This window comes from Prenolepis imparis, unplaced genomic scaffold (genome assembly GCF_030444845.1).
Source record: "Prenolepis imparis isolate NDT839.2.m4 unplaced genomic scaffold, iyPreImpa1.0 SCAF_2, whole genome shotgun sequence".
In the NCBI taxonomy this organism is placed as follows: Eukaryota; Metazoa; Arthropoda; class Insecta; order Hymenoptera; family Formicidae; genus Prenolepis; species Prenolepis imparis.
Genome location: NW_028141160.1, coordinates 10,373,324 through 10,386,848, shown reverse-complemented (window position 1 = coordinate 10,386,848; position 13,525 = coordinate 10,373,324). Strand labels below are relative to the sequence as shown.

The 13,525-nt window shown below is 37.0% G+C and overlaps 1 protein-coding gene across 1 annotated transcript in view; it reads left to right on the top strand.

The window, feature by feature from the left end:
- Positions 1-13,525, top strand: part of LOC145933077 (uncharacterized) — a 229,973-nt gene that overhangs the window by 44,527 nt on the left and 171,921 nt on the right. The gene's annotated exons all lie outside the window — the stretch shown is intronic.

The following is a 13,525-nucleotide window of genomic DNA, read 5'->3' as shown; positions in this document are numbered from 1 at the left end:
CTCGCCTGCTCGCCGACGACTGCCGTCGTGGCTGCGCTCGCTGTCACCCTGACTGCCTGATTGTTTCATGAACTTATTAGTAGTTTTCGTCACCCTACCTCCCGCGTCGTTCCTTCTCGTCAGATCTCGCTATTACGTAGATTGATGCGCAGCGGAAGAAGATCATGTTTATTTAGCAGATTTTTTCTTTTTCTTCGAGATTTTGTTAGATTAAAACTCATTTATGAAATGTTAATGCGTTCGCGTGGGAGATCGTGATATTTCATAAGATGCTTATATAAGATGTACTTTAGAACTATGTTAAGTTGGATAACTAGTGCACGTAAATGTATACAATCTACTAGCTAAGTTACAGCTTTCAATTAGATGTACGCTCTAATTGAAATAATGGCCATTATGATGTTTCGAGTATGGTTGTATATTTCGAAGATAATATCGAGACTGAAGATACTTTAACTACAACGTGATTGCCTGTTGTCTGCTTGTCTCATAATTGTCTCACAAAGTTGATTTTCATCTTTTTGCCTTTGCCTCTCCTTCTCATTGGATCTCGCTAATGCGCGTATATTTATGTAAATTAAAGAGCATATTAAGCTTGCTATTATCTCTTATAATAAATTTTGACATTGTTTTAAAGCATAAAATTGTTTGCATTAGAAGCTATTTTATTGTTTATAGAATGGTCTTGAAATTTTGATAAGATTACATAAGATTGTTGAATGAAGTAATATATGAAGAAATTATTGCTTCAATTATCTGTGTGATTATAAAATTTAATTAATAATCACGTCCTTGCATGCATGTGCATCATAATATATATCATATTTTTCATCTTACTTAAACAATCGCTCGAGAAACTAAATCAATCTCTTCCTTTCTCTCTCCTCGCTGGTCTTCATCTCTCATACCGTGATTAACTTACACCTATCTACAGGAAAGAATTATTATTGTCATGTCTGCACCAGCTACTTCTCTGATAATCTAATTACTTTAATAATATTTTATTATTCCGGGGTTAATTAACTCGTCGCATTGACGTTGCGAGTCGGTTGCGTTTCCATCTCGTTCGTTTCTTTATTCACCTTCTCGCGTTATCTATTTCTTTACGTTTTACATAAATCCTCTTTCTATGCACAGCATAGAATTCACCTACAGTGACGAAAAGCGTATCATTACGTCACTTTTTCGATTGCATAGCGTTTTACATCGTTTCGGGACGTACAAATGTAAAACGGCGAGAGTACATAACGGTGATAATATAAAAGAGCGAAAAAGAAGTGCGTCAAAAGATATTCCATTTGCAGAGAGATGCATATTTCGCGCTACTTTGTGAAAAATATCCGTCGAAAACATACGCTTTTTGAAGCGCGTCGCACGTCAAAAGAGCGGACGATGATACTTTCGCATTCGAGGACGCACGCACGTAATAATAATAGTGAGACGCGCGTACGTGCGTGCGACATTTAGACGCCGGTCCTCGCGTCCGCTGGAGCGAAGATAACGCGGATCGTAACGCAACAGCGAATATACATCCTTTCCGCCCGCACAACTTTGGATCGAATTCTCTCGAGTTATACGGGGGGAAACTTTGAATACGTAGTACAAATGCGAGTTTGCGCCCTCCGTCGAGCCATGCAATGCGTAGACATATAAAGTGTCTTATAAACTGCGCACTTGTGAACCACAATGTTATGTGTATCAACGCACAATATACATTGTTTCATTATCGAAAAGAATTAAAAACATTTGGACATTTTTGAAAAATAAATTTCGAAAATGTATCGCAAATCTGATTTTGAGACTTGAGAATATTTATAATATTAAATATTTAAAAACAACAACCAAGTAAATATGTGCGCGAAAAAAGAGATTGAATGCTGCAAAATATCTATAGTATAAAGTTTACGATTTTTCTAGTACACCTTGTGTACACGGAACATTGAATCATCCACACGAGCGACGGGACGATGAGGGTGAATTTTATGCGCTTTAATCTAAGTCTAGACTTGCCTGCAGGGAACGTTTTACATTGACATTTTTCATCTTTTTTATATGTAATTTGTATATTCCATCTGCTTGAGATTTATGATTATAATTTAATTGACGATGTACGAGATAGCCATTAATCCAAGGATTTTTTATCGCAATCTCTAATTTACATAATCCTGATCGCAATCTCTCATTTACATAATCCGTATACGCGCATAACATGTATGTATTTTTATGAATTTATCATTTTACGGTTTTAATTATATATATGTATCTCTCTAACATTTTGTGTGAAAATTAAATTTACAAAAGTCATTACACTGAAAAGATATTTCTCGCAAGCTAAAATCCTACTTGATTTAAATCATCTTTTACACTTACATCGAAATATTGCATATTATTTTGCATTATATTATTACACAAAAATTATCATACAAAAAATATTACATATGTATATTATAATGTACATTTCTTTTGTTTTATATTCTTTTGTTTTATAATTTGTTTTACGTAATTGTGTTTATTTAAACATAAAATTTATGTTTGATATAATTTTGTGTAAATTTTTCTTGTGCGTTATTATAATATATTATAATAATGCACGCGAATGATAACTCAATCGTTCGATGCAAAAATATCGATGCCTTTAACGATATATACGTAAATTCTTTTATATATCAAATGTGAAAAATTTGATTGGATTTTATTTCAGTTGCATCCCGCGTCTTTTTACTTCATTTTTATGCTTCAGCTTTTATACCTCGTTTCATTTCGCAGAATATTGCTCTTTCATATTTTCAATATTTAGCTACGCTCCGACAGTTTCGACAGTATTGTACACTTGTGTCATTTTTTAATTTTTTTTGCTTCCGTCTTTTTTGCTTCGCTTCTTCTTCTAAATTTATACATTTTCGATGACATTAATTCCTGAATTTAGACATTCAGAAAATTATATTTTGTCTTATTAGCCAAGATGTGCTACGATAAAAGACAAATAAAATAAATTATTTTAATTACAATAGCTCGTTAAAATATAATTAAATCTTGATATTATTTATAAGTATAACATATTTAATTAATACAAAAGAATTTAAAAATTCTTAACTAGAGATAATAATTTTATCAAAACAGCTAAGAAAAATAGATTGGGATAGCTAGAGATCGCAGCATGTTTATGCCGATTGCTACACTTTATGTTTTCTCTCTTCCTTCCTTTTTCTTTTTATCTCTCCCCCTCCTCTCTCTCTTTCTCTCTTTCTTCTGTCGTCAACTAACTAAGTTGCCAGCGGACGTTCTGGCCTTCCGCGCACGATTGGTCTCAGTGCATCCAGACGTTATCGCTAGACGAGCGGTGCCTGGTCTCGACAGTAGTACAGGTAAACGCACGAGCCGGCGCACGAATTCCAGTGCGCTCGTGGACAGCCAGCGCGATTGTCGCTTACATCCGATGCTGCAAGCATTATTATCGTCAAGAGAGAGAGAGAGAGCGGGATATAAAATATATGTATATACGTATAATATTGGGGTTTGTGGAAGAGATGAGAGGGCGCGTGCGCGAGAGATCAAAACCAGCGGGCTCTCTGTCGCCTGGGATGACGACGGCTCACGGCCCGTCTATTGATCTTGGGTAACATTGCGCGTCGGAACGTGCCGCGTTTGAAGCCTCTCCTGTATCACTGGCCCGCAATTTCGCTTGTTCTAAAGACCGACCGACCGACCGACCGACCGATCGACTGTGTTGATCTGAATGATCCGGCCTAATATGGAGACAAACGCGATATGTCGCAAGGGACCGTCAGCCAAATGCCGGAGGGTCTCGCGGGACTTGTGTCGCACGCAATGTTGTTCCGCCTGCTTTTAATCAAAATGCGACATGGCATAAGTTGAACAGTCGCTCATATAGAATCATATGCTAATTAATCCATCTGTAAACAACTGCGAAACACGCAGGGAGAGGAGAAATAATTAAATTTAGTATCCAAGGATCGCGTTTTTGAACAAAATGTAAATAATTAGGCAATTGTAAATTTTAAATATTTTATATGTAGAACATAGTAGATTAATATTAAGTAATTAACAAGGCTAAAGAGAAAGAGAAAGAGAAAGAGAGAAAGGGAGAGAAAGAGAAAATCTGCTGCTTATTAAGCTATTTAGTAACATAACAAATTATAAAACGTAGAAAAGAAAGAAATGACTAATGCATAACACATTAAGAGCTATGTGTAATTTGATTATAAAATAGTCAATTAAAAGATAATAATAGAATGGAAGCTTATGTTGCGTTACTCTTTATTAATTTAATAATTATATTAAATTAAAACCGTAATAAATTATTCCGCGGAATTTAGAGAATTCCACTGTGATGGAATACTCATTCTATCTTATGTCACACTACGTTATCTAAAATTTTCAACAAAATGCATTAGAGCCTCTATGTAATTGCGTGCGTTGTATATCTTATATAAGAACCTTTTTATATAAATCGCACGAACCCTCGGAAAAACTTACGACCGCCATAAACGTGGCTGTTACAAAATATTCCTTTTACTCGTATAAATAAGTAACGTCTTTTGAATGAAGTCAATTTTACCGTCCAAGTCTCAGGAAAGCTCGCGCTTCGGAGTTAAAGCGACGAAAGATATTGCACCGCGTCGCCCGTCCGTTTGCGCAAACTTTTTCCAAATACTTTTTCCCCCGCGAGTTACGTCGTTCGTGCGCACGTCTTCATGCTGATATCTTCAGCACCGAAGATGGATGGAGATTTTTGTTTGTTCTCGACAGAGAGAGATCTTCCGGCTACTTTGCGGCTCTTAAGATGAACTGCAGTCGTATCAGCTGCCGACGAGCGGGAAAAAAATGATACGTCGTCATCGGTGAGAACATAGGGATGCCGAAGCCAAGAGAGACAGATTGTGGGGCGCGCTGACGTCATTACAGTTACATGTACACCTCGGGAGTGGCTTCAAGCGCATGCGGTCTGTGATTCTTCCGCATGACATCGCGCGACTCAAAAGCAGTAATTTCACAATAGAATTTCGAGCGTATTGTCGCGCACAATAGTGATAAGATTGATAGTTTAAATTTTATCCATTATTTCTAAAGCAATTTAAATTAATTCATGTTTATTGAAGATACACATACTCATATATGTATATATACATATACACGAAGGAAGTATTGTTCAAATGACATTTCTATTATACATTACCAGAGTTATGTTGCATTTTAAGCTAATGAACAAATTGCAATTTTTAATTGATTCCTGCTTTGATCGATTAATTGAGAAAAGTTGAGCATCTCGCTCGTGGCAAACAGTCTCTTTTTGGCAGGACCAATCTTTTCTATCTGAACAAATCGGCAGAACACGTGTTCGTATATCGATCTCTTTTCTCATCGCGACCGAATTCCTGTCCGCCTCCACAACAAACTTTTAACCGCGACTATCGCTCTCTCTTGATCGAGAGTCAGAGGCCGCCGATGAAGTTGAGACCTCGCACGCATGTACGGTACGCGCTTATATTCCTCCTTTCATAGCTTGTACGTGCGTATGCATTATAGAGGGACCGAGCGCGAATCCGGCGATCACGAACGTGCCGCGATAAAACTCGCTCGAGCACAAGTGTACCTACCTATATTATCTGCTCTAACTTTGATAGGGCGAGACCTGCATTATAACGCGAGGTCGGTTGCTCCGACGCTTGGAGAACGTCCCCGCGTGCATACGATATACGATAAAATATCTACGGCGTATCTTTCGCATTTCAAGGATAGAGACACCTGCGGGCACCAACAGACAATCGACTCGAGTGGCACTTAAGCGAGCACACCGCGGTCGTTCGCTCGTGGCTCTTTAAAATCTCATTTGCATCGCAGGTGGTAGATACTCGCGGCAATAGGTGGTGCATAACCGCAGGGCGCGCGTGGCGCGTTTTATCGCGCGGATACATGCGAATCTCGCTACTCCAGTGGGGTAGTAAAAACCGAATAATAGTCGGAGAAAACTTCCTGGCGAAAGACACGTGGCCGTCAAGATAGGATCGCGCGGTCGGGCAGATATACCAGCCAGTCGGATGTTATCTCAACTGCCACGCACAACAATTTTGCTCTCGTAAACTGTTATGTAAACGCTGATATGAAAAAGTGCGGATAAATTATTAAAGAGAATTTAAGTCTGGTTTGCGCTTGATACGTTCATCGTATATGTAGATACACATATGAGCATACATTCGTATAGCCTTAATCGTTGTGACCATATATATTCTTGCGTACCATTGTAGCCGCGCGAAAGATGAACGCGTGTATCACGAGAGGTATTTTATTGTACGTCACCGTGACCGCGTGTAAAGAGCCACAATTTATGACAATGTAATCCGGGAGTGTCCGGAGAGGATTACAGAGGCGCGGTCGTGGGAAGACGTGTAGAATTCCTAAATACTCCCATACTGGGAATAAATTGTAAACGGCGAGTATACCCTGGCACGTAGACACTGGATCAACACCGTAAAGTCGGCAAAAACACTTAACGTACGCCGAGGGACGAATATAAGCAAGGATTGAAATTGGCATAATAATTTTGTGACGATGACCGAGGTAGATCTCGCTACCAATTCGTGTTGAATCTATTTACCGTCCAAGAATAATGCATTAATATATCGTATGAAAAAAATTTATCGTTATTATCCTGTTTTTATTTTATTATATTTGTTAATTATCTGATGTACATTTCTGCCATTAATCCTCGATAAAATTTATCGCTTATTTCATTGAATTATATCAGCGGACGTATAATTTTAATTTATGATAAATTTATTCGACCTTTAATAATTCATTCATAAAAGAATCGGAATTTTATACAATCATATTTAATTATAATAATCAATGATGAAATTTTCAATGCGGAATATCATCGCGTATATTGCATTATATAGGATGCTATACATATATGTCCAGATATATATCACTTCCCATATTTTATAAATATTCCAGATATTTATCAAATCAATCCCTCTACGGCGTTTGCATATTAGAAAAAGATTTGCAGGGAAAGATGTTCGAGACAGGGTATATGTGCAACAGGCAAGGAAGGCAGGCAAAGCAACGGGGTCGTGCCTGCTATAGCCACATTGGCCGGTCGGCCGATCGGCACCTGGCTCGAATCGTAGAGCGATGATTTTCCAGCCTCCCCCTAATCTATCTAGCACATTTCTCCCTTCTGTTCGCTTTTCTTTCCCCCAGGGCGTGGCGTTCAACAGGCCTGGCTGTTCGCCAACCTTTTTCCTTCCTGCCTTTCGTTAGCTCTCCCTTGTGTTCGCTCCCTCGCCTTCTGCGGTACTTCTTCCGCAGACGTGCGACCGACGGCGAGTGAGGTAGGAAAGAATTAAGGCTGCGCTAACACAATCGATGTTCCTCTCCTCTAACGGTACCGGGTACTCCATTGTGTCGTGTGATATACACATTACTGCAGCCGTATTGTGCACGTATAGCTGATGTATGGCCGAGTGAAAAGAGTGAGAGAAAATAAGATTACACGAGAGAACTGGAACTCTTGCTCTAGCGCCAAATTTTAGATTTGATGTTTCGCGGAAGAAACTTCTCTCGCCACATAACTTTGAAAATGATCATATATTATAACGAGAGAAATTTTGTTGAGAGAGAGAAATAGCATATAGGGTAGGATTATCAATCTTCAGATACACGCGTCCGCGAGTGTTTCTCAAGGAATTACGGGTGTAATAATTGTTTGTCTATATATAGTAGCCTCATATCACGCGAGGAATATATTCCGCGTTATACGATTTTGCGTTTTACGATACTCATGAGTTGTATAAAGCTTGAAAGTATGTTTATTATAAAAGAAATACAGAATATTTTTCACAAAATTTTTCACAAAATTTGAAATTTATCTACCGCGTTATATGTGGCGGTGATTTATCGCGTCATATGAGAAGCAATTTTTTTACCGTGTTATACGAATCCGTGTTATAGCACCTCCTACGTGGATTTACAGTATTTGAAAAAATAGAATAACTTTCTTTTTAGCGCTTCTTTCTTTTATATAAATAAATAAATGCAGGAAGAGAGCGAAGAGATACAAAAATAGCGTGTGTAATTGCTCGCTTGTTGCCGTAAAAGCTTTTCACATTTGTTGTTCGTTCGTACACTTTTTTCCCCGAGATTCTTGTACTTTGATCTCGATGTCTCAATCTGTCGTTGTTACTCTTTATGTGTCAATTTCAAACTACCAACAGTGTATGTACCTATTTTACAGCCGTATATACTGACATATGTGCCGTATATTTAACTTGCAAGCGGTATATTCGCGGTTTTAGGATTCATTCATATATACGTGTCTGTGAAAGCTTATGCCGTTTATGCGCGGGCAAACAAAAGCCGTCTAGCCAGCTGCAACTCAAGCCCGATACTTATCCCAAATCTCTCCCTTTCGCCTCAGGTCGCCAGCAAAATGTTGCTGAACGCGATTAACGATGCATCGTCGAGAAAGGCGAGAGTTACATAGCCGTTGACGAAAAAAAGACGAGAGCTTTCAAAGAAGATTTATGCCTGTAAAGCACGCAGAGGAAGAGAGAGGAGAAAAATTATTTTAATGTGCTTTACCGATTATTTATCAAAGTCACGATTTAAAGCCTATATGCCTATATTAATTCAAATTTGCGGACTATTGCCTGGTTTTTTACGTGTTCACCATTGACGTGTCGAATATTTTTGCGTAATTTAAATTTTTCACGCAGTAAATTGACGTAAATTCGGTGACGCGAAAGCTCGATAGCCCTAGGGAGTATCGATGTCTAGTGAAGCACGAGACGCCATGAAACATCTGATTGCAAGCGGCGCCGTGCTATCGCGCCGGCACATCGAGATGTCTTATCGATGAGAGCTTGCTCGACAGGTAGCGTGCTTCTTATATGGTATTATCAAAGTCACAGCGGCATTACTACCGGAAGAGTGGGTGGTCGCAACTTTCTGGATCAAGATTTTCAACGCTTATCAGGCTCAGGATTTTTTTTCTTCTTTTTTATCTCTCTGTTTTTCTCTTTCTTTCCGCCTTCCTTCTGAAATTCGGGCTAGTATTTCGTAACAGAAAATTGCAAACAAATTCCGTGCCTTTTTGCGAACCAATTCAGAGATTTCATATATATATAAAAACGCTTGCCTTTTCTTGGAGATCAAAATATGACGAAACTCAAGGTTGGTATATCAATCTCGAGAAAACGAATTCCGAGTCTTTTATTCAAACGGAATGGAATATCAAGAGGTTATTAGATGTAAGCTTTTATCCGTCGCTGAGTTAAAATTCCCCCGAGTTCGCGAAGAAGCGGTAAGTTCTTATAAAAATATTGCCGTCCTCGCGGGATGTTTTTGCGTGGTACGGACAAATGTTTTACTCGCCATTATCGACAAAGTACATCTTTTATAATTAGTAGTACAGTTTTTATAGCAGTTTTGACTCTTGTTGGAAAATATTAGTAATTATGGGATATTTATTATTGCGATTATCTACATACATTTATTAGGTACGTGATCTTGTGCACAGAATAATCTGATGGCATTAGAAATATATCGAATCAAAAACCTTTTAAAAATTACATGATACATTTTACGTGACGTAAATATTGATCTCAAAGTTTATGGGGAAAATTTTGAGATTTCAAGACGATTTTTCTTTTCTAACTTTATCACGTATACTACCTGTTTTTTCCCAACTTTTTAATTTTCCTCAAATATCTTCGTAGCTAATTTTCTCAAGTTAAAATTCAAGTAAAGCTCGCTTGAACTTACCCGAAGCCTTTGTTATTTATTTGCATTGCTGAAGTTTAATTCAACAAAGCCATTAATTTTCAATTTGCTTTTAACTGAAAGACTATGGACGCCGTGCGTCGGGAGATTGAAATAATCAACTTTCTTCTTCGAGAATGCTGGTGGTTCTCGTAACCGGTATATCATTGTAGCGCTTTTGCCAACTTCTGTTTTCGTAATATCGGCGTCAAAACGTTCGCGAAAGCCGCGATGGATTGCGTCGACTTTAGAAAACGCAGAAACTCGTTAGAAGGATTTTACGCCGGAACGAGGCCGTGCGCGACGGCGCAAAGTATCGAGCTATCGATTTCATGGCTCGTCGGTTCGCCCGATAAGGCAAACCAACCCCTCTGCACGCTTCGCACCCCTCGCTCCAACCTCATCTTCGACGATTCGACCTTCGTCTGCTCGAACGATCTTAACTGTTCCAGTCATCAGCGGTGACGAAGTCAAGCAATAGCGTTCGAGTGACGAGGTGAACGAAAAAGAAGGATAATTTATTGTTAACAGTTAAATCTGATAGTTAGGACCGCATGTATGTAGTTTGATTCAGATAAATATGCCCCAAGTATGTAAATGAATAACTTTTACAAACCTTATCGCTAAAATATTTTATTAGAAGCAGACTGATATGTAAATATTTAATAACAACATTTTTTAAACATAAGCGAAAGAAAATAGCATTTTTACAATGTCCATTTTAGCGTAAACAAACAACAAATCCTTTAATTTTCTTATTTAATTTTGACTTTAGTAAAACTTTAATAAAGAGCACAGTTGTTTAATTAAAAATATAAATAATAATATGAATTATATATATAAAGAAGAATGTGTGTTGTGTGTGTAAAAATTTTTAATAAGAAAAAATGTTTTAAATTGATCTAAAGATCATATATGGATTTAAAGTTACATAAATGTAATTTGTCTAAAAACAAATATATATTGTATATATATTTTTTACTGTATATGATAGTAGTACAATCTTTGAATGAATATATGGCCATTATCTTAATGGTAGTAATTTTTCATTGGATAATAATGATTTATTGGCACATTGTAACGGGCGCTGTTCAAAATAGAATAGTGCAAAGATGTGGAATATGCAATTAATACTCGCGAGACAACGTGGTAAAGGGAAAAAAGTAGAAATTCTTTGAACAGCAGGAAATATCGGTAAAAACGCGGAAAACCGATAATGATACAAATCGATAAATGCGACTTGACGTGAGTATACGATTCGCTCATTGACAAATTTAGCGAAGCGTTGCAGAATAATTCGATCGCATTTCACAAGACGCGCATTTTTTTGAGAACCTGCCGATAACATTAGTCCAAGTGAGTTAAATCGATTTATAAAATATGATATTTAAAGTTAGTTTTGGCACTTTCAAAATATAGCACTAATAAAAAATATAGATAGAAAAAAATCAAATTAATCAGCGCATTTACATATAAAATAGTTTCTAAAATCACAATATTAATTTAATTTATTTTAAAGTTTAAGCGATATAATTATAACCATATTTATAAATATATTTAATAAATATATAGCAAACACATATATATTACATTTATACTTATATATAAATGTGTTTTTAAATATATTATATTTAATAAATTATGCAATTATAATTTATTAAAATTTATACGCTTTTTAGGATTTTATTATACCTACATAGTTTAATAGTTTCATAATTTATTCGGAAGAATAAATTTGTGTTAAAAATTTTTTTGGAAAGCGGCAGATTTATGGCCAATTTGGCGGAACTGTGTCGTGTACTCGTCGCAAAGTTGCCTTTTGCGAAAATGCCTAGGGATTATACATATATCACGGACACGTTTGTATATGTACGCGTACAACCTCGTTGCGTGCTGCACTGCGGCGTATCATCGCGTGACTCTTATTTGTCAGGTGACTCTCACCCGTTGCACGTCTACGTTACTTCGCGTATGCGATTATGTTATTTCACGTGTCCATCCTTTGCCGTCGGGCTTTTTCGAGCCCTTCTCTTCATGTTTTCTCTCTGCCGATCATCTTAGCATTTTACAACCCTTTGGCTTTCGTGCTGTTTTTATTCTAAACAGAAATTTCATATTTTAATAGACATTAAGCTGCCTTAAATTTTGCGTAACAAGTCGCATTCTTTGATAAATTTTTAAAATATTTATACATATATTACGATTTTATGCTGATTTATTTCTTTTATTTATTTCCTTCTTATAATGATACAAAAGATACATTTCTCATTTGAAGCGCTATTCATTAATTGACATTAAACTAATTGAAATTGCATATGGTTTTTCTTGTTATCAGATATTTTTATTTCTTTATTATTTCTCTTGTCTAATTGGATGTTATTTTACACTAGTGCTTGTTTACCTTGTGCGTTTCAAGTAGGATGTAATGGTTATGGAATAATTGTTATAAATGTAACGGTACATACATACAACATATATAATATATAGTTAGTGAATACGGATGTTCTATGCAGACGCGTACAAGCTACGTAGATCCGAGTTTATACATACAGAGCTGAATAAAGAACGATTGCTTGGATGCATTTTAAAGGCAAATTAAAAAGCTCGGATATTTTCACAATTGAGAACATGGATTGATATAAACTTCGTGATACACAAATATACATATATTGAATTATTTCTTTTCATCTATATTCCACATTTTAAGATGTTTATATTGAAAACACAAACAAGTTATATTTCTATTTATTTTTCAGATCCATTACTAAAATTTCAATTTTACTCTGCTTATATTAAATTTATTGAATTCTCTTCTTCTTTCTCTCTTTTTTTTTTCTTTACCTAGAATATACACTATTACGAAGAATGTTGCAACATTACTTGCTTCCTCATAGTTTGTGAGTTATTTTATCCGAATCTTGGTCGACTACACTTTTTGTATTAATGCGATTGTCGCTGTCGGATTTACCGAGTTACGTAATTATTAAAAAATCACATTTACAAATTTAATGTGAATCGTATGAAGTCTTACTTTTAATCCTCCGTCAGAAATAATTTTTTTTTTACTAACGCCGTCAGCAAACTGGATCTTTAAGTTCACCCTATAAAAAAATCCAAAAAACTTATGGATTATTTGTTAATATCTTTATTATAATATCCAATAGATTTTAAAACCAAATGTTAAACCCAATTGTTTATACAAAGTTTAAACAGCAATTTGCTTGCGCCTTAAAAGACCCAGATTGCTGACGGAGGGTTAAGTCGCACGCGCTATCTCTCTCCTTTCGTGTAAATCCGTCACGAAGACTGCGACAAATCGTGGCTATCGCCGACGCGTCGCATGCAAATTGATGCTCCATACGTGCATGCGCTCGTATCGTAGAAACGATCGCCCGACGACGAGCTGCATCGTCGCCGAGACGGTCTGAAAGGTCTGGGCTTGACTCTCCGCGCTGCGATGCGCGACGTCATTGTGGAATGAAACGGTACGAAAGCTGCTGGAAGAAACATTTTATGACATGTAGGTGACGTTATGCGCGCACACATATGTAGTTTGATGTCTGTGTGTGCATCTGTGACACGCGGCGACGGAGACTGCAGTGTGCGGTAAAATGCATCGCGAGCTTAGCGCATCTGCGACCATTTGCCGCGTAGAGTCTCGGATGCTCGCCTCACGGCATTTATTATTCAATCGTTGCAATGCTACAACGACGCGACATCTTCCTGATACTCGCATATATGT